Source organism: Oncorhynchus masou, chromosome 13 (assembly GCF_036934945.1).
Source record: "Oncorhynchus masou masou isolate Uvic2021 chromosome 13, UVic_Omas_1.1, whole genome shotgun sequence".
Taxonomy (NCBI): Eukaryota; Metazoa; Chordata; class Actinopteri; order Salmoniformes; family Salmonidae; genus Oncorhynchus; species Oncorhynchus masou.
Genome location: NC_088224.1, coordinates 41,626,373 through 41,650,880, shown reverse-complemented (window position 1 = coordinate 41,650,880; position 24,508 = coordinate 41,626,373). Strand labels below are relative to the sequence as shown.

General features: G+C 43.2%; 1 long non-coding RNA gene across 2 annotated transcripts in view; it reads right to left on the bottom strand.

The window, feature by feature from the left end:
- LOC135552345 (uncharacterized) overlaps positions 1–24,508 on the bottom strand; it is a 70,597-nt gene that overhangs the window by 33,948 nt on the left and 12,141 nt on the right. For both annotated transcript variants that reach the window (XR_010457420.1, XR_010457421.1), the window contains exon 3: positions 11,090–11,178. This is a non-coding gene — a long non-coding RNA (uncharacterized LOC135552345). The remainder of the gene's footprint in view (positions 1–11,089; positions 11,179–24,508) is intronic.

Here is a 24,508-nt window from a genome sequence, read left to right as displayed (position 1 = left end):
TCTCACATCACAGGGAGCTGATTTAGATAGGCTTGTACAGATTGCAGAGTGAGATACAGATCTACAGCTCAACATTAGGTCAGTCTATCTCACTGCACAGCACAGGGAGCTGATTTTAATAGGCGAGTACAGACTGCAGAGTGAGGTACAGATCTACAGCTCAAGATTAGGTCAGTCTTTCTCACTGCACAACACAGGGAGCTGATTTTGAAAGGCGCGTACAGACTGCAGAGTGAGGTACAGATCTACAGCTCAACATTAGGTCAGTCTATCTCACTGCACAGCACGGAGCTGATTTTGATAGGCGAGTAGAGACTGAAGACTGAGGTACAGATCTGCAGCTCAACATTAGGTCAGATTATCTCACATCATAGGGAGCTGATTTTGATAGGCTCGTACAGACTGCAGAGTGAGGTACAGATCTACAGCTCAACATTAGGTCAGTCTATCTCACTGCACAGCACAGGGAGCTGATTTTGATAGGCGAGTACAGACTGCAGAGTGAGGTACAGATCTACAGCTCAACATTAGGTCAGTCTTTCTCACTGCACAACACAGGGAGCTGATTTTGATAGGCGCGTACATACTACATAGTGAGGTACAGATCTACAGCTCAACATTAGGTCAGTCTATCTCACAGCACAGGGAGCTGATTTTGAAAGGCGCGTACAGACTGCAGAGTGAGGTACAGATCTACAGGTCAACATTAGGTCAGTCTTTCTCACTGCACAACACAGGGAGCTGATTTTGATACGCGCGTACAGAATGCAGAGTGAGGTACAGATCTACAGCTCAGCATTAGGTCAGTCTATCTCACTGCACAGCACAGGGAGCTGATTTTGATAGGTGAGTACAGACTGCAGAGTGAGGTACAGATCTACAGCTCAACATTAGGACAGTCTATCTCAAATCACAGGAAGCTGGTTTTGATAGGCTCGTACAGACTGCAGAGTGAGGTACAGATCTACAGCTCAACATTAGGTCAGTCTATCTCAATGCACAGCACAGGGAGCTGATTTTGATAGGCGAGTACAGACTGCAGAGTGAGGTACAGATCTACAGCTCAACATTAGGTCAGTCTATCTCACAGCACAGGGAGCTGATTTTGATAGGCGCGTACAGACTGCAGAGTGAGGTACAGATCTGCAGCTCAACATTAGGTCAGTCTATCTCACAGCACAGGGAGCTGATTTTGATCGGCGCGTACAGACTGCAGAGTGAGGTACAGATCTACAGCTCAACATTAGGTCAGTCTATCTCACTGCACAGCACGCTGATTTTGATAGGCTCGTACAGACTGCAGAGTGAGGTACAGATCTACAGCTCAATATTTGGTCGGTCTATCTCACTGCACAGAACAGGGAGCTGATTTTTACATACGCGTACAGACTGCAGAGTGAGGTACAGATCTACAGCTCAACATTAGGTCAGTCTATCTCACTGCATAGGGAGCTGATTTTGATAGGCGAGTACAGACTGCAGAATGAGGTACATATCTACAGCTCAACATTAGGTCAGTCTATCTCACAGTACAGGGAGCTGATTTTGATAGGCGCGTACAGACTGCAGAGTGAGGTACAGATCTACAGCTCAACATTCGGTCAGTCTATCTCACTGCACAGCACATGGAGCTGATTTTGATAGGTGAGTACAGACTGCAGAGTGAGGCACAGATCTACAGCTCAACATTAGGTCAGTCTATCTCACAGCACAGGGAGCTGATTTTGATAGGTGAGTACAGACTGCAGAGTGAAGCACAGATCTACAGCTCAACATTAGGTCAGTCTATCTCACAGCACAGGGAGCTGATTTTGATAGGCGAGTACAGACTGCAGAGTGAGGTACAGATCTACAGCTCAATATTTGGTCAGTCTATCTCACTGCACAGAACAGGGAGCTGATTTTTACATACGCGTACAGACTGCAGAGTGATGTACAGATCTACAGCTCAAGATTAGGTCAGTCTTTCTCACTCTACAACACAGGGAGCTGATTTTGAAAGGCGCATACAGACTGCAGAGTGAGGTACAGATCTACAGCTCAACATTAGGTCAGTCTATCTCAGTGCACAGCACATTGAGCTGATTTTGATAGGCGAGTACAGACTGCAGAGTGAGGTACAGATCTACAGCTCAACATTAGGTCAGTCTACTGCACAGCACAGGGAGCTGGTTTTGATAGGCGCCTACAGACTGCAGAGTGAGGTACAGATCTACAGCTCAACATTAGGTCAGTCTATCTCACAGCACAGGGAGCTGATTTTGATAGGTGAGTACAAACTGCAGAGTGAGGTACAGATCTACAGCTCAACATTAGGTCAGTCTTTCTCACTGCACAACACAGGGAGCTGATTTTGATAGGCGCGTACAGACTGCAGAGTGAGGTACAGATCTACAGCTCAACATTAGGTCAGTCTATCTCACAGCACAGGGAGCTGACCTTGATAGGCGCGTACAGACTGCAGAGTGAGGTACAGATCTACAGCTCAACATTAGGTCAGTCTATCTCACAGCACAGGGAGCTGATTTTGATAGGTGAGTACAGACTGCAGAGTGAGGTACAGATCTTCAGCTCAACATTAGGTCAGTCTATCTCACTGCACTGCACAAGGAGCTGATTTTGATAGACGCTTACAGACTGCAGAGTGAGGTACAGATCTACAGCTCAACATTAGGTCAGTCTATCTCACTGCACAACACATGGAGCTGATTTTGATAGGCACGTACAGACTGCAGAGTGTGGTACAGATCTACAGCTCAACATTAGGTCAGTCTATCTCACTGCACAGAACAGGGAGCTGATTTTGATAGGCGAGTAGAGACTGCAGAGTGAGGTACAGATCTGCAGCTCAACATTAGGTCAGTCTATCTCACTGCACAGCACAGGGAGCTGATTTTGATAGGCTCGTACAGACTGCAGAGTGAGGTACAGATCTACAGCTCAAGATTAGGTCAGTCTATCTCACTGCACAGAACAGGGAGCTGATTTTGATAGGCGAGTAGAGACTGCAGAGTGCGGTACAGATCTGCAGCTCAACATTAGGTCAGTCTATCTCACATCACAGAACAGGGAGCTGATTTTGATAGGCGAGTAGAGACTGCAGAGTGAGGTACAGATCTACAGCTCAACATTAGGTCAGTCTATCTCACATCACAGGGAGCTGATTTTGATAGGCTCGTACAGACTGCAGCGTGAGGTACAGATCTAGAGCTCAACATTTGGTCAGTCTATCTCACTGCACAGCACAGGGAGCTGATTTTGATAGGCACGTACAGACTGCAGAGTGAGGTACAGATCTACAGCTCAACATTAGGTCAGTCTTTCTCACTGCCCAACACAGGGAGCTGATTTTGATAGGCGCGTACACACTGCAGAGTGAAGCACAGATCTACAGCTCAACATTAGGTCAGTCTATCTCACAGCACAGGGAGCTGATTTTGATAGGCGAGTACAGACTGCAGAGTGAGGTACAGATCTACAGCTCAATATTTGGTCAGTCTATCTCACTGCACAGAACAGGGAGCTGATTTTTACATACGCGTACAGACTGCAGAGTGATGTACAGATCTACAGCTCAAGATTAGGTCAGTCTTTCTCACTCTACAACACAGGGAGCTGATTTTGAAAGGCGCATACAGACTGCAGAGTGAGGTACAGATCTACAGCTCAACATTAGGTCAGTCTATCTCAGTGCACAGCACATTGAGCTGATTTTGATAGGCGAGTACAGACTGCAGAGTGAGGTACAGATCTACAGCTCAACATTAGGTCAGTCTACTGCACAGCACAGGGAGCTGGTTTTGATAGGCGCCTACAGACTGCAGAGTGAGGTACAGATCTACAGCTCAACATTAGGTCAGTCTATCTCACAGCACAGGGAGCTGATTTTGATAGGTGAGTACAAACTGCAGAGTGAGGTACAGATCTACAGCTCAACATTAGGTCAGTCTTTCTCACTGCACAACACAGGGAGCTGATTTTGATAGGCGCGTACAGACTGCAGAGTGAGGTACAGATCTACAGCTCAACATTAGGTCAGTCTATCTCACAGCACAGGGAGCTGACCTTGATAGGCGCGTACAGACTGCAGAGTGAGGTACAGATCTACAGCTCAACATTAGGTCAGTCTATCTCACAGCACAGGGAGCTGATTTTGATAGGTGAGTACAGACTGCAGAGTGAGGTACAGATCTTCAGCTCAACATTAGGTCAGTCTATCTCACTGCACTGCACAAGGAGCTGATTTTGATAGACGCTTACAGACTGCAGAGTGAGGTACAGATCTACAGCTCAACATTAGGTCAGTCTATCTCACTGCACAACACATGGAGCTGATTTTGATAGGCACGTACAGACTGCAGAGTGTGGTACAGATCTACAGCTCAACATTAGGTCAGTCTATCTCACTGCACAGAACAGGGAGCTGATTTTGATAGGCGAGTAGAGACTGCAGAGTGAGGTACAGATCTGCAGCTCAACATTAGGTCAGTCTATCTCACTGCACAGCACAGGGAGCTGATTTTGATAGGCTCGTACAGACTGCAGAGTGAGGTACAGATCTACAGCTCAAGATTAGGTCAGTCTATCTCACTGCACAGAACAGGGAGCTGATTTTGATAGGCGAGTAGAGACTGCAGAGTGCGGTACAGATCTGCAGCTCAACATTAGGTCAGTCTATCTCACATCACAGAACAGGGAGCTGATTTTGATAGGCGAGTAGAGACTGCAGAGTGAGGTACAGATCTACAGCTCAACATTAGGTCAGTCTATCTCACATCACAGGGAGCTGATTTTGATAGGCTCGTACAGACTGCAGCGTGAGGTACAGATCTAGAGCTCAACATTTGGTCAGTCTATCTCACTGCACAGCACAGGGAGCTGATTTTGATAGGCGCGTACAGACTGCAGAGTGAGGTACAGATCTACAGCTCAACATTAGGTCAGTCTTTCTCACTGCCCAACACAGGGAGCTGATTTTGATAGGCGCGTACACACTGCAGAGTGAAGCACAGATCTACAGCTCAACATTAGGTCAGTCTATCTCACAGCACAGGGAGCTGATTTTGATAGGCGAGTACAGACTGCAGAGTGAGGTACAGATCTACAGCTCAATATTTGGTCAGTCTATCTCACTGCACAGAACAGGGAGCTGATTTTTACATACGCGTACAGACTGCAGAGTGATGTACAGATCTACAGCTCAAGATTAGGTCAGTCTTTCTCACTCTACAACACAGGGAGCTGATTTTGAAAGGCGCATACAGACTGCAGAGTGAGGTACAGATCTACAGCTCAACATTAGGTCAGTCTATCTCAGTGCACAGCACATTGAGCTGATTTTGATAGGCGAGTACAGACTGCAGAGTGAGGTACAGATCTACAGCTCAACATTAGGTCAGTCTACTGCACAGCACAGGGAGCTGGTTTTGATAGGCGCCTACAGACTGCAGAGTGAGGTACAGATCTACAGCTCAACATTAGGTCAGTCTATCTCACAGCACAGGGAGCTGATTTTGATAGGTGAGTACAAACTGCAGAGTGAGGTACAGATCTACAGCTCAACATTAGGTCAGTCTTTCTCACTGCACAACACAGGGAGCTGATTTTGATAGGCGCGTACAGACTGCAGAGTGAGGTACAGATCTACAGCTCAACATTAGGTCAGTCTATCTCACAGCACAGGGAGCTGACCTTGATAGGCGCGTACAGACTGCAGAGTGAGGTACAGATCTACAGCTCAACATTAGGTCAGTCTATCTCACAGCACAGGGAGCTGATTTTGATAGGTGAGTACAGACTGCAGAGTGAGGTACAGATCTTCAGCTCAACATTAGGTCAGTCTATCTCACTGCACTGCACAAGGAGCTGATTTTGATAGACGCTTACAGACTGCAGAGTGAGGTACAGATCTACAGCTCAACATTAGGTCAGTCTATCTCACTGCACAACACATGGAGCTGATTTTGATAGGCACGTACAGACTGCAGAGTGTGGTACAGATCTACAGCTCAACATTAGGTCAGTCTATCTCACTGCACAGAACAGGGAGCTGATTTTGATAGGCGAGTAGAGACTGCAGAGTGAGGTACAGATCTGCAGCTCAACATTAGGTCAGTCTATCTCACTGCACAGCACAGGGAGCTGATTTTGATAGGCGAGTACAGACTGCAGAGTGAGGTACAGATCTACAGCTCAAGATTAGGTCAGTCTATCTCACTGCACAGAACAGGGAGCTGATTTTGATAGGCGAGTAGAGACTGCAGAGTGCGGTACAGATCTGCAGCTCAACATTAGGTCAGTCTATCTCACATCACAGAACAGGGAGCTGATTTTGATAGGCGAGTAGAGACTGCAGAGTGAGGTACAGATCTACAGCTCAACATTAGGTCAGTCTATCTCACATCACAGGGAGCTGATTTTGATAGGCTCGTACAGACTGCAGCGTGAGGTACAGATCTAGAGCTCAACATTTGGTCAGTCTATCTCACTGCACAGCACAGGGAGCTGATTTTGATAGGCGCGTACAGACTGCAGAGTGAGGTACAGATCTACAGCTCAACATTAGGTCAGTCTTTCTCACTGCCCAACACAGGGAGCTGATTTTGATAGGCGCGTACAGACTGCAGAGTGAGGTACAGATCTGCAGCTCAACATTAGGTCAGTCTATCTCACAGTACAGGGAGCTGATTTTGATAGGCGCGTACAGACTGCAGAGTGAGGTACAGATCTACAGCTCAACATTAGGTCAGTCTATCTCACTGCACAGCACATGGAGCTGATTTTGATAGGTGAGTACAGACTGCAGAGTGAGGTACAGATCTACAGCTCAATATTAGGTCAGTCTATCTCACAGCACAGGGAGCTGATTTTGATAGGCGAGTACAGACTGCAGAGTGAGGTACAGATCTTCAGCTCAACATTAGGTCAGTCTATCTCACTGCAGAGCACATGGAGCGGATTCTGATAGGTGAGTACAGACTGCAGAGTGAGGTACAGATCTACAGCTCAACATTAGGTCAGTCTATCTCACATCACAGGGAGCTGATTTTGATAGGCTCGTACAGACTGCAGCGTGAGGTACAGATCTAGAGCTCAACATTTGGTCAGTCTATCTCACTGCACAGCACAGTGAGCTGATTTTGATAGGCGCGTACAGACTGCAGAGTGAGGTACAGATCTACAGCTCAACATTAGGTCAGTCTTTCTCACTGCACAACACAGGGAGCTGATTTTGATAGGCGCGTACACACTGCAGAGTGAGGTACAGATCTACAGCTCAACATTAGGTCAGTCTATCTCACTGCACAGAACAGGGAGCTGATTTTGATAGGCGCGTACAGACTGCAGAGTGAGGTACAGATCTACAGCTCAACATTAGGTCAGTCTATCTCACAGTACAGGGAGCTGATTTTGATAGGCGCGTACAGACTGCAGAGTGAGGTACAGATCTACAGCTCAACATTAGGTCAGTCTATCTCACTGCACAGCACATGGAGCTGATTTTGATAGGTGAGTACAGACTGCAGAGTGAGGTACAGATCTACAGCTCAATATTAGGTCAGTCTATCTCACAGCACAGGGAGCTGATTTTGATAGGCGAGTACAGACTGCAGAGTGAGGTACAGATCTTCAGCTCAACATTAGGTCAGTCTATCTCACTGCAGAGCACATGGAGCGGATTCTGATAGGTGAGTACAGACTGCAGAGTGAGGTACAGATCTACAGCTCAACATTAGATCAGTCTATCTCACTGCACATCACAGGGAGCTGATTTTGATAGGTGCGTACAGACTGCAGAGTGAGGTACAGATCTACAGCTCAACATTAGGTTTGTCTTTCTCACAGCACAGGGAGCTGATTTTGATAGGCGAGTACAGACTGCAGAGTGAGGTACATATCTACAGCTCAACATTAGGTCAGTCTATCTCACAGCACAGGGAGCTGATTTTGATTGGCGCGTACAGACTGCAGAGTGAGGTACAGATCTTTTCTTCTCTGATAATAACAGCAGTAAATTGGCTTTTGTTGGAAGTCAATGGTGCTGTTTTGACACTCTTCCTTTGTGCCTGAAGGACTCACTGATTACTTGATAGCTACACAGCTTTGCTAGGCTCCCCATTCAGTTTGGTTAATGCACCCCAAAAAATTGTTCACTTCTGAGTTGGCTTGCTAAAGCCTTACTGAATTTATGTTGACCAAAAGGTTGAGGAGCGGGATCAAGGTTTCATGTCAACTGATGCATATTGACTGGGAAATTCATATTGCGACAATTACGTCAGTGGCTTTTTGTCTAGGACTATGTATGAGCATAAATGCCATCACCATAGCCGGTGCGCCAGCTATCTTGCTAAGTGATTCTACCCTTCGTTTGATATATTATATAGATATATCAGGTAGGAAAGACCAACTTTTATGCCCTTCAATAGATTTAGTGCCTATTTCAAATGCTATGCTATGATGAAAAGTAGGATTAGTGGAGACATTACAGATCGTAATCTTTTTCTTTTTTTTACTCATGTTGGATGGCATCCAACTGCAAACCCCATTCGCCACTCCTCTCTTTCTTGCTTTCTTTCTTCTTCAGTTTACCCCACAAAGCCGACCGTCTGTCTACCCTTCATTCGCTTTCATTGGCCAGCTTCCCCGGCCTCTAAGTGCCTCTCAGTTGTCCTTCATTGCCAAACATTTGTCTGAGAAATCTTTTCCAGCTCTTTTTGTTGTTGTTGGACAATCTCTCTTTTCATACAGGTCTCCTTTCTTCATCCCCTTGATTCCGCTCCTCCCCTTTCAAATCTCTCTCACTGTCTCATTCGTAGTCGAATCACGCGTGTATGCGGCATGGCTGTGCCAATGCCATTTCTCTGCCAGTCTGTTTGTGTGTGTGTGTTTGTGTGCCAATGTAAGCCTGATGGAAAGCCCTTGCGTTGGATGCCAGTCCATGGTTTATGAACCCCAGTTGGTTTGGGGTTATGTGAAGCTATTGTAGATTACTATTCAAACAACTTGATTGACACCAAATTAATTGGGAGGGTCGTAGGATCGAAGCATAGAGCTCCACCTTCAAGAAAAATATTGATGAAGAATATTTAGATATAATAAAGAATTAGAAATTCCTCTCTGTATATTCAGAAAGTGACAGTACATGCACTTATTAGGCTCTGTCTGGGAATCTGTGACTTTGCACCAGACACCAGAGTTGGGCTTGTTAAGGTGAGAGAGGGAAGCACATCCGAAGACAGAATCCAAACTTGGCACTGCCCAGTTGACTGATGGATGGTCAAACTTTCCAGCTGTTTCACAGTGGGTGGCTCCCTCCCAGCCCATCTCTGTAACTAACAGTGTCTACCTCACAAATTACACCGTTTCCCCAATATGGTGCACAGCCATTGACCAGGGCTGAGAGTAGTGCACTATGTAGGGAATATGGTGCCTTTTGGGAGGCAAATAGTGTCCCACTGGATATCCACTGAAGATAGGACATTGGCACCCTTCTGAGTAACTAGCAGTTACATTTTCTTTGATCCATTAAGGATATAAGGAGGAGAAGGAAAAAAAGTAACCAAAGCTTGTTTGTTTGTTAAAAGAATAAACTTAATATCTGTTCTTGAAGTCAAAAGTTGAGAGATTGACAAAGTCTTAAATGAGATTTGAGGAAGATATACATTTAAAACACAGTTTGACTTAACAGGGAGGGAACGCAAAACAAAAGCTTTTGAAATGATATGCTTCTGACTTGACTGGATAGAGACACTCGAGCATCGTGACAGATGCATTGGTATCAAACGTGCCTGTCTGATCTTTGTCAATCACTGAGATAATTCTCTGGATACAAAGCTAAAAATAATGAGCACAGGTGACAGATACACCTTTGACACACTTAAAAAAGGACACATCTTAAGACTTAACATGTCTCCACTGTGATTTGAGTGACAGACAACAAAGCCAATGTGTGTGGCGAAACCCAGACAGCCATAGAGCAGAGTCCATGAAGTCTGCATAGCAACAAATAAATTGTTGAGTGGAGAGTCTTGACTCAAACCAACATTGTCTCCTCTTCTAACTGGAAAAGCAGATTGAGTTGGACGGCAAGTCGACGTGACACTCATTACCTCACCAGAGCTGAAGCAGGTGGGAGTATAAACTGTGTGGATATGTGGTAATTATTTTCCCCTTTATTTTCAGAACTTTTATGAGTGTGTTTATGTGACAGTTAGACGTTGGGGAGGATGCTGAAATGTGTTATACTCCTCTCTGGAGTCATATTCAGTCCCTTGTCCTCTTTAGAGTTTGGGTCTGGTTCTCTGCATGGGAGAGCAAGGCTCAGACCACCCCGCAGACAAACATTCCCTCTTCAGCCAGATGACAACTTGATTCAAGTCCAGGGTAAGTATCTGCTACTCCCAGACCATAAATTATTAGCTTTCTTAAGATGATACAAGATGCTGTAGTAGTCCCAACCCCTCTTTTCTCTTCCCCCATTTCTCTCTCCCATATTTACAAAGGCAGCATAAGATGTTACCATGGGAACACTGACACTGCCTGGCAACCTCAATGGCTTGGCAAGATGCCCAATAGTTACTATGGTGCAGTTTTCAGTTGCTATGGGTATTGTACCAATCCTGTGAGTGTGTGTGCACGTGTGGAACATGTGTTTTTGTAGCCTATGTATAAGTCAATGTACTTGTACCCAATTCTAATAAAGCCCATTGAAAAAGTTGATATAGCTCATTATTTGATGTTTTATGTAAATGAGATATTCTACCATCTGTTTGAAATAGCTACTAGTGGGAGTGTTTGTGAGTGGAATGAGATTTGAAGGTGCCAGAACATTCACATATGTGTGTATATGTGCATGTTTCTGTGTCTCTCTTTGTGTGTGTGTGTGTGTGTGTGTGTGTGTGTGTGTGTGTGTGTGTGTGTGTGTGTGTGTGTGTGTGTGTGTGTGTGTGTGTGTGTGTGTGTGTGTGTGTGTGTCTGAGAGAGAGAGAGAGAGAGAGAGAGGAGACAAAGAGAGAGAGCGAGAGAGGGAAAGAGAAAAAGAGGGTGTGAAAAAAAGGGTGAGTGAGAGAAAGATTGGAGGCAGCTTTACCTTACTTAGGCTGGACTGAAATTCTTTCCATTGTTACTCCTTAGTGGGAAGTTTCCACGGACTCAAGACAAGAGTAGACCACAGCATTCCTGAAAGCAACAGAGAATAGGATGTTTATTATTATCTATTAATAAATCAATTCATATGTCCACAGTTCAGACCTGACCTTGTCCAGTGCTATTTCCGATGGAAACATAGAGCATTGGATAATGTAAGCTAAACATTTGTGACGTAAATCTTTGAACAATAAATAACAATAGTAGAGTAAACCCATTGAACCAAAAACATAATAGCTAATAGTCTTAAAGATACACTATGCAGAAATCACTAAAATTCTAATAGTTTGCCAAATTTCAGTTTTTGACAAAACAAGCAGTCATTGTGTAGAGAATCATTGTACCATCTAAACCGCTGTGAAATATATTTTCCATATGAAAAAATATTGTATATTTAGCTGTTTGAAGCTGGTCTACAAAACCACAGCAAAAGAGCAAAAATGAAACTTCAGAAAGGGAAGAATAGAAACAGCACACATAGAACAGATCTACAGCTTATTAAGACTTGCCTTCAATGGGAATGAAAGATCTATAACAAAAAGTTACGTAATGTAGCTTTAAGTCAGGAAACAGAGTATATCCTCAATATTATCTGTGTAGATAATGAAAGGGAAAATGGAAGAGTGAAAATATCACAATGTTGTTGTGCTATTGACAAAGATTGAATAGAACATGACAAAGCCGCGAAGAGATGCTTTAAGACAATAGTGATGAATAATACATTAACAATGATGAACAACACAATCCGACATTATAAATTAAATAGTAGTGAGCCAAACAAATGCAATAATTATTACATCTCAACACAGTGTTTGCATGCACTTAAGGCCTCTGCATGCTTCGGTTCAGCTGGCTGAACTCGGTGTGGGCGAACCGAACGAGTGTGCTTGCATACCTTCGACCTTCGCTTGAAAACAACTTGGCTTAAAAAAAAAAAAATCCTAGTACTGTTTGTCAATCTGGAGACGCGTAGCCAGTATACACTTCCTCAAAATAGTCAAGATATGTCATTCACTTTTACATTTTTGCCAAGGAGATCTTAGTTGCACAATTTTATATTTAACTAGGATGTTTGGTGCAGTATTCCTGAAATGAAAAAAATGTATATGAAAACGAGTCGTCTATCTTTGAATGACAACAAACTCTTCATTGAATAATCCTTACTGTTGACCAATTACCGATAAAGGGGGGGTAGACTTCGCCTTCCGAACAGCCCTTTAAAAACTTGTCGAAGGCCAAAACCAACAAAAACGTCACACAATGTAACTTCCGAACTTCAGTTTGCCTCAAACATTTGTGTGTGTACGAACAGCTGAAAAAACCCTTGCTGAAGGACAAAACGAACGACAACGTCACAAAATGTCACCATAATATATGCACAAACTGTTCCAAACTGTTTCAGATGGGAAGCATGCAGACACCTTTAGTAAGAGATCAGTGATGCCTACAGTATATTCTGATCTAAAGTCACCAGAGGAAGCATTGCCCCTTCCCCTGCCTCTCCCACCCCTTTGAATTGAAACCATGGCTGGAGATGTCTGATTGAGCACAGCATGCCCTTAAAGGAGGTCAAAGACCAGGCTAAACAGTCAGGTGTTACGGCAACTTGATGCCACCAAACAGAGATTGTGAGGGGGGATGGTTTGAGAGGTCAAACAACCAGGGGGTCATTATCAGAGACACATCATTCTGGTTCTGAATCGGCAAGAAGGAAGTTGAGCCTAAAATATTGATGCTTCTTAAAGTGAATTCTCAAGTGAATCTCGGTCTGGATACTCATTGACTTTTCACTTGTGTCTTTCATACTTCCCGATGCATACTACACTCTCTGTCCCCAGAGAACCCTTTTGGGTTCCATGTAGAACCCTCTGTGGAAAGGACTCTACATGGTTGTACATGTTATACTGTGTAGAACCATTTTGGTTCCAGGTGGAACTCTCTTGGGTTCCATGTAGAGTCCTTTCCAGCATCAATATTTTAGGCTCAACTTCCTTCTTGCCGATTCAGAACCAGAATGATGTGTCTCTGATAATAACCCCCTGGTTGTCTGACCTCTCAAACCATCCCCCCTCACAATCTCTGTTTGGTGGCATCAAGTTGCCGTAACACCTGACTGTTTAGCCTGGTCTTTGACCTCCTTTAAGGGCATGCTGTGCTCAATCAGACATCTCCAGCCATGGTTTCAATTCAAAGGGGTGGGAGAGGCAGGGGAAGGGGAAATGCTTCCTCTGGTGACTTTAAATCAGAATGTACTGTAGGCAACACTGATCTCTTACTAAAGGCGTCTGCATGCTTCCCATCTGAAACAGTTTGGAACAGTTTGTGCATATATTATGGTGACATTTTGTGACGTTGTCGTTCGTTTTGTCCTTCAGCAAGGGTTTTTTCAGCTGTTCGTACACACACAAATGTTTGAGGCAAACTGAAGTTCGGAAGTTACATTTTGTGACGTTTTTGTTGGTTTTGGCCTTCGACAAGTTTTTAAAGGGCTGTTCGGAAGGCGAAGTCTACCCCCCCTTCATCGGTAATTGTGCTGTTTCACTTTTCTAAGAGTGTAGACATCCTTCTATGAATGAATTGTATGTGTGGTGCCAGTGTTGACAAAAAAGTCTACCCCCCCTTCATCGGTAATTGTGCTGTTTCACTTTTCTAAGAGTGTAGACATCCTTCTATGAATGAATTGTATGTGTGGTGCCAGTGTTGGCAAAAAACAACAATGACAATGCAACACTAAACAAAAATGCAAAGCCCCTTCAAAAACGTCAACACTGGAAAATGAACAGCAGTTTTAGCCTAATTGTGTTACCTGCAAGGTCTGACTCTCTGTTTTCAATTCAGCTCTGGAGTGTTGGGTCAATATGGAATCTGGTCTCCATTCTGTGTCATTAGCTTGTCTGGTCATTTAGTAGAGACCTTTTTAAGTGTGTCCGCAGGTGTGTGTGGGACAGAGAGAGATAGAGACATACACACATTGACGGGAATAGCCCTGAGTGAGTGCATATTTATGCATGCATAGTGGTATTTCCATTCAATACAATTCAGATACAGACCTTCACAACGTGCATGCATTGACGCAGTTCACATATGTCCTATGTGAGTGTGTGTGTGTCTTTATGTTTGTTTAATGCGGCAGAGGGTGGAGTGGCGGATCAATAAGAAACAAAGGAATTCAGATCAATATGAAGCCAAGTGAGAGAGTGAAGGAGAGAGAAGGGGTTAGAGAGAAAAAGGGAGGAGGGGGATGAAGAAGTGGGAGGTGGTGAGTTGGACGGGGGGCTGACTGTTTGTGCTAGAGCACTGGCTAACTGTACACTGGGGAGAAACCAGCCATCTCTACAGCACAACCTAAGTACTTAAACTCTAGAAGTCAGTGACAGTGAAGAAAGAGGGTCAAGGAGGGGAGAGAGAGGAGAGCAGAGAGATACTGGAGACTAATTCAACCTTCCTGCATTGTTATTGACATTCTGTTAAAGCAGTGGCTCAGACTTTGAGAGAGGGAATTGGATATTATTACAGGCTTTGGTTTTTCCATTTATGTTTTGAGGTTAGACTTTAGTACGTTAGCACTTAGGACGTACCGATTGGTGTCACATCGTTAGTCAGTATGTGTTACACCTGTGGTGTCTTGTTCATCTCATCAGTGGGAAGGTGTTTCATCTGTGCTGGCCCAGGTGCTATTTAAGAGTGGCTGGCCCAGTACTCCAATTGTCTTGTTAGATGCAGAGCGTTAACACCTTTCGTTGGCTATTCCTATTTTGATGTCTAGAAAAACAATAATTTGTCTGAATATGTTTTGCTCCAAGTTTGATGGGCGCTCATGGTCGGGTCGGTGTCTTTTAGGTTCCAGTTGTTGTTGCTAGTCAACTTTCAGTGGGCACCCCCACGAGTATCTTTCAGAACCCCTTCTAAAAATCCCACCTGTTTCATTTTGGTTGTTGTCAGTGACTCTTTGTTAGTTCCCCATTCTGTTTGAGAGACATTATTTGTTTTTGACCAGTGCACTATATGGAGAATATGGTGCAATTTGGGACAAAGCCACAGTTTGGAGGGTGTCCAGGGTATGGCTGTGTGTCTCCTATCCTTGACCTCTGAACCCCAGTCAGTGAAATCTGGCTCTGTATGATAGAGGCAGACAAGCTACAGCTGCGGGCCAAGTGGACTCTTACCATCAATCTGTCACCCCACCGTCTAAAGCAAATCTCCATCTTTTGTTTTTAGAAATGCATATATGCAAGTATCATGCACTATACATACCATACATTCTATATTTTCCTACTATCGATTCCCTTTTCAGACTGGTATTATTTTGTCTATTGTGACAAACATTTCAAATTCTTTCAGCCAATGTCTTCACACATCTCAAAAGTGAAAACAGGATAACTTGGGTTTCTACAACGCCTCGTTGCTTGGTGGCGAGATCAAAGCGCAGAAGGCCATTTCGGTGTCTATACTGGGCGTTTTGATGTGAAGTGGTGAAAACAAACACCTGACTGCTATTGAACCTGCTCTCCATCTCGCTCAAGGTTCCTCAGCACATTTAATTAGAAAGGCCGCCGCATACAAGTCAAACGGACCACTTCTTCTGAATGATCTGTGTAGAAATACAGCCTAGTGGTGTTTCTTCTGAATGATCTGTGTAGAAATACAGCCTAGTGGTGTTTCTTCTGAATGATCTGTGTAGAAATACAGCCTAGTGGTGTTTCTTCTGAATGATCTGTGTAGAAATACAGCCTAGTGGTGTTTCTTCTGAATGATCTGTGTAGAAATACAGCCTAGTGGTGTTTCTTCTGAATGATCTGTGTAGAAATACAGCCTAGTGGTGTTTCTTCTGAATGATCTGTGTAGAAATACAGCCTAGTGGTGTTTCTTCTGAATGATCTGTGTAGAAATACAGCCTAGTGGTGTTTCTTCTGAATGATCTGTGTAGAAATACAGCCTAGTGGTGTTTCTTCTGAATGATCTGTGTAGAAATACAGCCTAGTGGTGTTTCTTCTGAATGATCTGTGTAGAAATACAGCCTAGTGGTGTTTCTTCTGAATGATCTGTGTAGAAATACAGCCTAGTGGTGTTTCTTCTGAATGATCTGTGTAGAAATACAGCCTAGTGGTGTTTCTTCTGAATGATCTGTGTAGAAATACAGCCTAGTGGTGTTTCTTCTGAATGATCTGTGTAGAAATACATCCCAGTGGTGTTTCTTCTGAATGATCTGTGTAGAAATATAGCCTAGTGGTGTTTCTTCTGAATGATCTGTGTAGAAATACAGGCTAGTGGTGTTTCTTCTGAATGATCTGTGTAGAAATACAGCCTAGTGGTGTTTCTTCTGAATGATCTGTGTAGAAATACAGCCTAGTGGTGTTTCTTCTGAATGATCTGTGTAGAAATACAGCCTAGTGGTGTTTCTTCTGAATGATCTGTGTAGAAATACAGCCTAGTGGTGTTTCTTCTGAATGATCTGTGTAGAAATACAGCCTAGTGGTGAAAAATAATATTATTTACAATGACGTCCTACTCTGGCCAAACCCCAATGACGCTGGGCCAATTGTGTGCCGCCCTATGGGACTCCCAATCACAACCGGATGTGATACAGCCTGGATTCAAAACAGGTACTATAGTGACGCCTCTTGCACTGTGATGCAGTGCCTTGCTGCACCACTCGGGATTGCTGCACCACTCGGGAGCTGATGGGAACCACATTTGCTATTTAACGTAACACTTTTTGTGATAAAACTATGGGTAAAGTTGAAAATGCAATGGAAACAAATAGAACTTTAGATTTTTATTCAATACATGAAAACTTAAGTGAAAAATTACATTTTGTGTGGACTACATCATCACACACTGATTTCCATCCGCAACAAGTCCGTTTGGTGGAAACACACCACTGGCGGGAAAATTTTTCTTTATGCATATTTTTTGTTACATTTGCATGAAAGTCTGTCGCCGATTGAATGGAAACCTAACTAGTGTTCAAACAGGTGCATCCTAGGTAATATCGATGCATGCGCATACCAGCCGTCATACCGCTCAGGAAGGAGATGCGTTCTGTCTCCTCGAGATGAATGTACTTTAAATGTCAGGAATTGTGAAACTGAGTTTAAAAGTATTGGGCTAAGGTGTATGTAAACTTCCGACTTCAACTATATTTAGGGCTCTATTTTAACAAACCTAACTTAATGGTATATCTTAGCGCTGGCGTTAGCGCTATTAGGTTCTGGGGTGTCAGAAATATTTTTGCTATTTTCATAACCAGAATTATGGGCGAATTCTGATGAATAAATACAGTTGAAGTCAGAAGTTTACATACACCTTAGGCAAATACATTTAAACTCAGTTTTTCACAATTCCTAAAATTTAATCCTAGTAAAAAATGTCCTGTCTTAGCTCAGTTAGGATCACCACTTTATTTTAAGAATGTGAAATGTCAGAATAATGGTAGAGGGAATGATTAATTTCAGCTTTTATTTCTTTCATCACATTCCCAGTGTGTCAGAAGTTTACATACACTCAATTAGTATTTGGTAGTGTTGCTTTTAAATTGTTTAACTTGGGTCAAACATTTAATGTAGCCTTCCACAACCTTCCCACAATAAATTGGATGAATTTTGTCTCATTCCTCCTGACAGAGCTGATGTAACTGAGTCAGGTTTGTAGGCATCCTTGCTCGCACATGCTTTTTCAGTTCTGCGCACAAATTTTCAATTGGGATTGAGGTCAGGGCTTTGTGATGGCCACTCCAATACCTTGAGTTTGCTGTCCTTAAATAAAGGAGAAATAAAATAAATAAAAAACGACTGGTCAGAAGGATGATATGATAAGAGATTATTGTTTTTCGATGAAATTGATATACCTTATAGAATTTAATTCGGGAGATGGTAACTCTTTAAACCAACATCTTCCATAGTGCCCCAAATCCTAATGATTTCATTGTTACATGATTCATTTAATTGGGTTACAGTTTAACACAGTTAGTGGATTAAATAAATAACAGTCATCATATTAATGAAAGTAAAGTTATGACATATTGGTGCCCAGTGTGAGGCATCTAAAACAGAATTAGGTCTTGCTGTTGAATTCAGTCTATATGAATTGAGAGTGAGTATGTGTGAGATTCCTTTTGAGGTCCTAGAATGATTGCCTCCGGTGTTGCATACTGATTATGGATCAGTGTAGATGGTGGAGTATTAATTCCTAAAGCTAGGACATACAGTGCCTTGCGAAAGTATTCTGCCCCCTTGAACTTTGCGACCTTTTGCCACATTTCAGGCTTCAAACATAAAGATATAAAACTGTATTTTTTTGTGAAGAATCAACAACAAGTGGGACACAATCATGAAGTGGAACGACATTTATTGGATATTTCAAACTTTTTTAACAAATCAAAAACTGAAAAATTGGCCGTGCAAAATTATTCAGCCCCTTTACTTTCAGTGCAGCAAACTCTCTCCAGAAGTTCAGTGAGGATCTCTGAATGATCCAATGTTGACCTAAATGACTAATGATGATAAATACAATCCACCTGTGTGTAATCAAGTCTCTGTATAAATGCACCTGCACTGTGTTGTTTAAAGTTTGCCACAAGCCACCTGGGAGACACACCAAACATGTGGAAGAAGGTGCTCTGGTCAGATGAAACCAAAATTGAACAATGCAAAACGTTATGTTTGGCGTAAAAGCAACACAGCCCATCACCCTGAACACACCATACCCATTGTCAAACATGGTGGTGGCAGCATCATGGTTTGGGCCTGCTTTTCTTCAACAGGGACAGGGAAGATGGTTAAAATTGATGGGAAGATGGATGGAGCCAAATACAGGACCTTTCTGGAAGAAAACCTGATGGAGTCTGCAAAAGACCTGAGACTGGGACGGAGATTTGTCTTCCAACAAGACAATGATCCAAAACATAAAGCAAAATCTACAATGGAATGGTTCAAAAATAAACATATCCAGGTGTTAGAATGGCCAAGTCAAAGTCCAGACCTGAATCCAATCGAGAATCTGTGGAAAGAACTGAAAACTGCTGTTCACAAATGCTCTCCATCCAACCTCACTGAGCTCGAGCTGTTTTGCAAGGAGGAATGGGAAAAAATTTCAGTCTCTCGATGTGCAAAACTGATAGAGACATACCCCAAGCGACTTACAGCTGTAATCGCAGCAAAAGGTGGCGCTACAAAGTATTAACTTAAGGGGGCTGAATAATTTTGCACGCCCAATTTTTCAGTTTTTGATTTGAAAAAAGTTTGAAATATCCAATAAATGTCGTTCCACTTCATGATTGTGTCCCACTTGTTGTTGATTCTTCACAAAATAATACAGTTTTATATCTTTATGTTTGAAGCCTGAAATGTGGCAAAAGGTCTTGAAGGGGACCCTGGGTCTGATAAGAAGTTAATAGGGGGTGAGTGTCACGGTCGTCGTATGGAGGAGACCAAGGCGCAGCGTGTTATGCGTACATTCTCTTTTATTAGACGAATGAACACAGACTACAAACTAACAAAAATAGCAAAACGAACAGTGAAGCTATATAAACGAGTGCTGACAGGCAACTACACATAGACAAGAACCCACAAAATACCCAAGGGAATATGGCTACCTAAATATGGTCCCCAATCAGAGACAACGATAAACAGATGCCTCTGATTGGAACCAATTCAGGCCACCATAGACATACAAATACCTAGACTTGCAAAAACCCTAGATATACAAAAACCTCAAGACAATACAAAAACTAACATACCCACCATAGTCACAACCTGACCTAACCAAAATAATAAAGAAAACAAAGATAACTAAGGTAGGGCGTGACAGTGCAGCTGCAGGATGGTGGCTGCTGTTCCCACACCGCCATTTCCCATGCCAGGGCCTTGCCCAAGAGTAGAGAGATTATATAGGCGATAATGGCCCTATCGGTGTGGAACGAGGAGGACAGTAGCTCGAACACCAGAGAGCACTGGGTGAGGAACCCCTTGCATCCTCCAGGGTGGCCGTCATACCACTCAGGGGCTGGGATCTTCGGTTCCCGGTGCAGGTTCCCTGGAGGAAATATGGCGACGCCTGTAGCACTGGGCGATGAGACCTGGACATTGGCTCCTCCTGGGTTGGGGTTGGACTGTGGATGGAGTGAGTCGGTAAGTGCCCAGAGGTTTCTGATATCTGGAAGAGTTGTTCTTGCTGCCGACCCAGCAGTGCTCCTTGATGGGTTACAATATTCTTGACCTGACTGACCTCTGCTGGGTCCATGTTGTAGACTGAACCTTGCTGTGACATGGTGAGGTTGGACCAGGTGCAGAGATGAGACCAGACGAGGAATCAGTGGTTAAGGATAAGCATAATACTTTACTGAGAAACGGTAACGGAAGGATCACAGTAACACTGGGAAAACAACAAACACTAAGTCTCAAACTCACTTAGGAGACAAACGCACACAACTTCAGAAAAGAACAACAGAAAACACACCTATTTTAACAGGGAAATCATAATGAGTAAATAAGACACACCTGAGTGTCGTTAATGTCTCTAGGATGGTCTCTGCCGCCCTCTGGTGACAGGTGAAACCATGACAGAAATGGATTAGAAGTCTTGAACCATGATCACATCGCGTACGACTGGTTCATTGTGAGAATAGTTATAGAATGTGTCCAAGATAAGTAAGTATCTCTCTCTCTTGGGCATTACAAAAACAGCCTTCATTGAGAGTGGAGGATATGCTTAGTTTTTAATTAAATTAAAATAAATGGGGGGAAAAAGCACATCTCTCATGCTCCATGTGCATACGGGCACTGTGCATCACGGCTGGATAGGCTGTGCTTCCAACGTCACAATCCATGCCATAAGCGCTATGACCAGCTTTTGGTTGGCCTTAAATATCCCCACCAGCGCTGCCTGAAATTGGCACGTTGGCACATGTTTTAAAAGACGCACCTCAGATATTGCCACCCCTTCCACCTCAGCGCACAATGTCCTCACAGCAATGGAAGTCCTCACATCAATGGTAAACCAAGGACAATTCTGAGAAGTGAGGACATTTGGCCGGTCCTCACTTCTAAAAAGGTTATTTTAGGCTTCGGGTTAGGTTTAGGGTTAGAATTAGGGTTATTATAAGGGTTTGGTTTAGGGTTAGGGTAAAAAGTCCTCACAAGTATAGTAATACAGAGCTGTGTGTGTATGTTTGTATGTGTGTCTGAGTGAGACAGACCAGGAGACTCTCTCTCTGATCTCTTTTTCCCCCTTCCCCCTCTTTCTCCGCCCTCCCTCCCTCTGTCTGTCCCCCTGAGCTAAATTCTATTCCCTGCCAATCTGGCATTAAAAGCTTCCTTTGCGTCAGATATGAGATGCCCTACATCTGTGTATGTGAAATGTACTTTCATTCAAGGAGCGTGTGTATGAGGTTTAAAGTATGTCAAATCCCCCATCTGACAGAATCAAGAACATCAGTGTACCTGAGGGGGCTATCTTTTGAGTCCGTCACTCACAATATGAACCAGTCAGGATTGGGGATAGTGGGGGGTTACAGAAAGAGAGAATCACAGCTTTGGTTTACTACAGTCAGATATCCAGATAGCTCATACATGACTCATTTCAGGAAACTACGTGTATGTCGTGCGTCACTACTTCACAGCAGAGCCATTTGAACATAAACTTCATTTTTTAATCAAAATTCATTTTTGGGCAGAAATGCTTTCTGGAACATGTTAACTTTCATGTGCCTTAATAATGCCATTTGTAAATACATTTGCCATCTGTAAACAAAATTGTTAAATTACAAACTGAGTCGAAAAGAAAGCACACGAAGGCTGTTATATAAAACACCTGTCTCCGGATTACATCTTCAAGCTAAGGCAACTATGGCATCTGTGACAGAGAGGGAGAAGTGTCCATGTATACGGGTAAGATAGTCTAGCTACATTTTCAGATGTTACACGTTTCTAATTTTGTCAGAAAGTCGTTTTCATAACAAGTGTACTGTTAGCTAGGTAGCTAATGTGTATGATCTGTGTGGTAATATTATTAGTATCTCAGAGCCATTTGCATTGCTACTCAATGTTAGCTAGCTAACATTGAACCTGGTGGTTTAGCTACCTGCAGATTCATGCAGGGTAGTAACATAATGAGTTGGGATTATGGCTTGATGTTTAGCTAGATAGCTAGCTACATATCTAAACAAAAGACTCCACTATGCAAATAACCATTTCAATAGACTGTTCATGATGTCTTTTGATAACTTTTGATAGACGTAGCTGTGCCAGAACACAGAATAACTAACAAATTTATGAACGCTCAACACCCGTTGAATATGGCCGGTGTCAGTAAATGTTTGCAAAAACGCGTAATTAAATTGTTAAAAGCAGCACAGTTGCAGTCACCAATGCTCTGGCTTACATAAAAACAGCCTAACCAGCTCTGCTAGTGTGAGTACAATGGTCAGAGTGAGGTGTTCCCTAATTTATGTCTAGAAGTAGCTAGCAAGCTAGCCAACGTTAGCCAGTTAGCTTGGGTGCTTGACTGCAGAATGCCCAGATCAACCCAACTTCTCGGCCAGAGAGTCCAGTGTGCACTCTGAATGCTCAGAGAGTGAAACAAACGCCCAGAGTGCATACTCTGGCACTCCAGATTGAATTTACAAACACACACGTGGTATAAACCAGTGAAAATAGAGGGCGCCAAATTCAAACCACAGAAGTCTCACAATTACAATTCCTAAAACATACATGTTTCTTTTATCATTTTAAAGTTAATCTTGTTGTTAATCCCACCAAAAGTGTCTGATTTCAAATAGGCTTTTCAGCGAAAGCACTACAAACGATTATGTTAGGTCTTCACCAAACCACAATAAGCACAGCCATTTTCCAGCGAAATATAGCATTCACAAAAGCAGAAATAGAGACACTCATAGGACTTCATGTTACACAATACATGCATGTTTTGTTTGATAAAGTTCATATTTATATCAATATCTGAGTTTACATTGGCGTATTAGATTCACTAGTTCATAAAACATCAAATGATTTTGCATAGCCACATCGTTTCAACAGAAATACTCATCATAAATGTAGATGATAATAGAAGTTATACACATGGAATTATAGATATGCCTCTCCTTAATGCTACCGCTGTGTCAGATTTCAAAAAAAGTTTACGGCACCTTTTCATCCAAGGTACTCAATACTGCCCCTGCAGCCATAAAAAGTTAAAGAACTGGGTGGGACTAAAGCTTAAGAGGGTGTGAATGATGCTGAATGGGTGCAGACAAAGAAGAGCTCTCCAGTAGGTGTACCAGAACATCCAAGGGCCATTCTTCTCAAAAGTGAGGTTTCAAGTATTTGATACCATTCCACTCATTCCATTCCAGCCATTACCACAAGCCTGTGCTCCGCAATTAAGGTGCCACCAACCTCCTCTGTTTGGGAACAGATGTTATAAATCATACATGACCAGCAGCACCAGGCACACTATACAGACACTGTACCGTGCTGCATTAATAACAAGTACGCACAGACACACAGTCTGTATCTTTCCCTTTCTCAACCAACCCCCAGCACAGCAGGTACTGAACTCCATGTGCTGAAGTGAGAGAGAGAGCTATAATCTACTTCACTTGCATTGGCAATGTTAACATATGTTTCCCATGCCAATAAAGCCCTTAAATTTGAATTGAAATTGAATTGAGAGGAGAAAGAGATCAATGAAGGGTAGGTATAGTGCATAAAGATAATAGGATACCTGATGTAAGTGGAGGATATGTGAATGTGAATAGAGAGACATGGAGATAAAGAACAAATGAGACAATGAACAGGAGTGAAAAGAGAGCAGAAAGTAAGACAGAGAAGGAGGAAGAATGAGGGGCTGAAAAGGCCTGGGGGAGAGAGAGAGAGAGCGATGAGAGAGAGAGAGCGCAATGAGAGAGAGAGAGAGAGAGAGAGAGAGAGCGATGAGAGACAGCGATGAGATTGCACGAGCGCGATGAAAGAGAGAGAGAAAGTGCGATGAGAGAGAGAGCGCTATGAGAGGATGCGAGCGAAGAGAGAGAGAGAGCGAGATGAGAGAGAGAGAGAGAGAGCACAATGAAAGAGAGAGAGTGCACGATGAAAGAGAGAGAGAGCAAGGCAGAAAGGGCCTAGGTTAGGGGAGAGAGAGATAGAGAGAGAGAGAAACCTGAGACGTAGCTGCATTTCCTGACAAAATGTAAAAAATATAAAACAATTAGAGAGTGTTATTTTCCCAAATTTTGAAACCCTTATTCAAGGTTTCAAAGACCTCTGATGAGGATAGGCTACCCGTCCTGTTGGGGGAGGATGCAGAGAGCTGTGGGTTGACAGCGCACTACATTGCTGCCTGCCATAAGTTGAGGGACAGTGTCTGACAG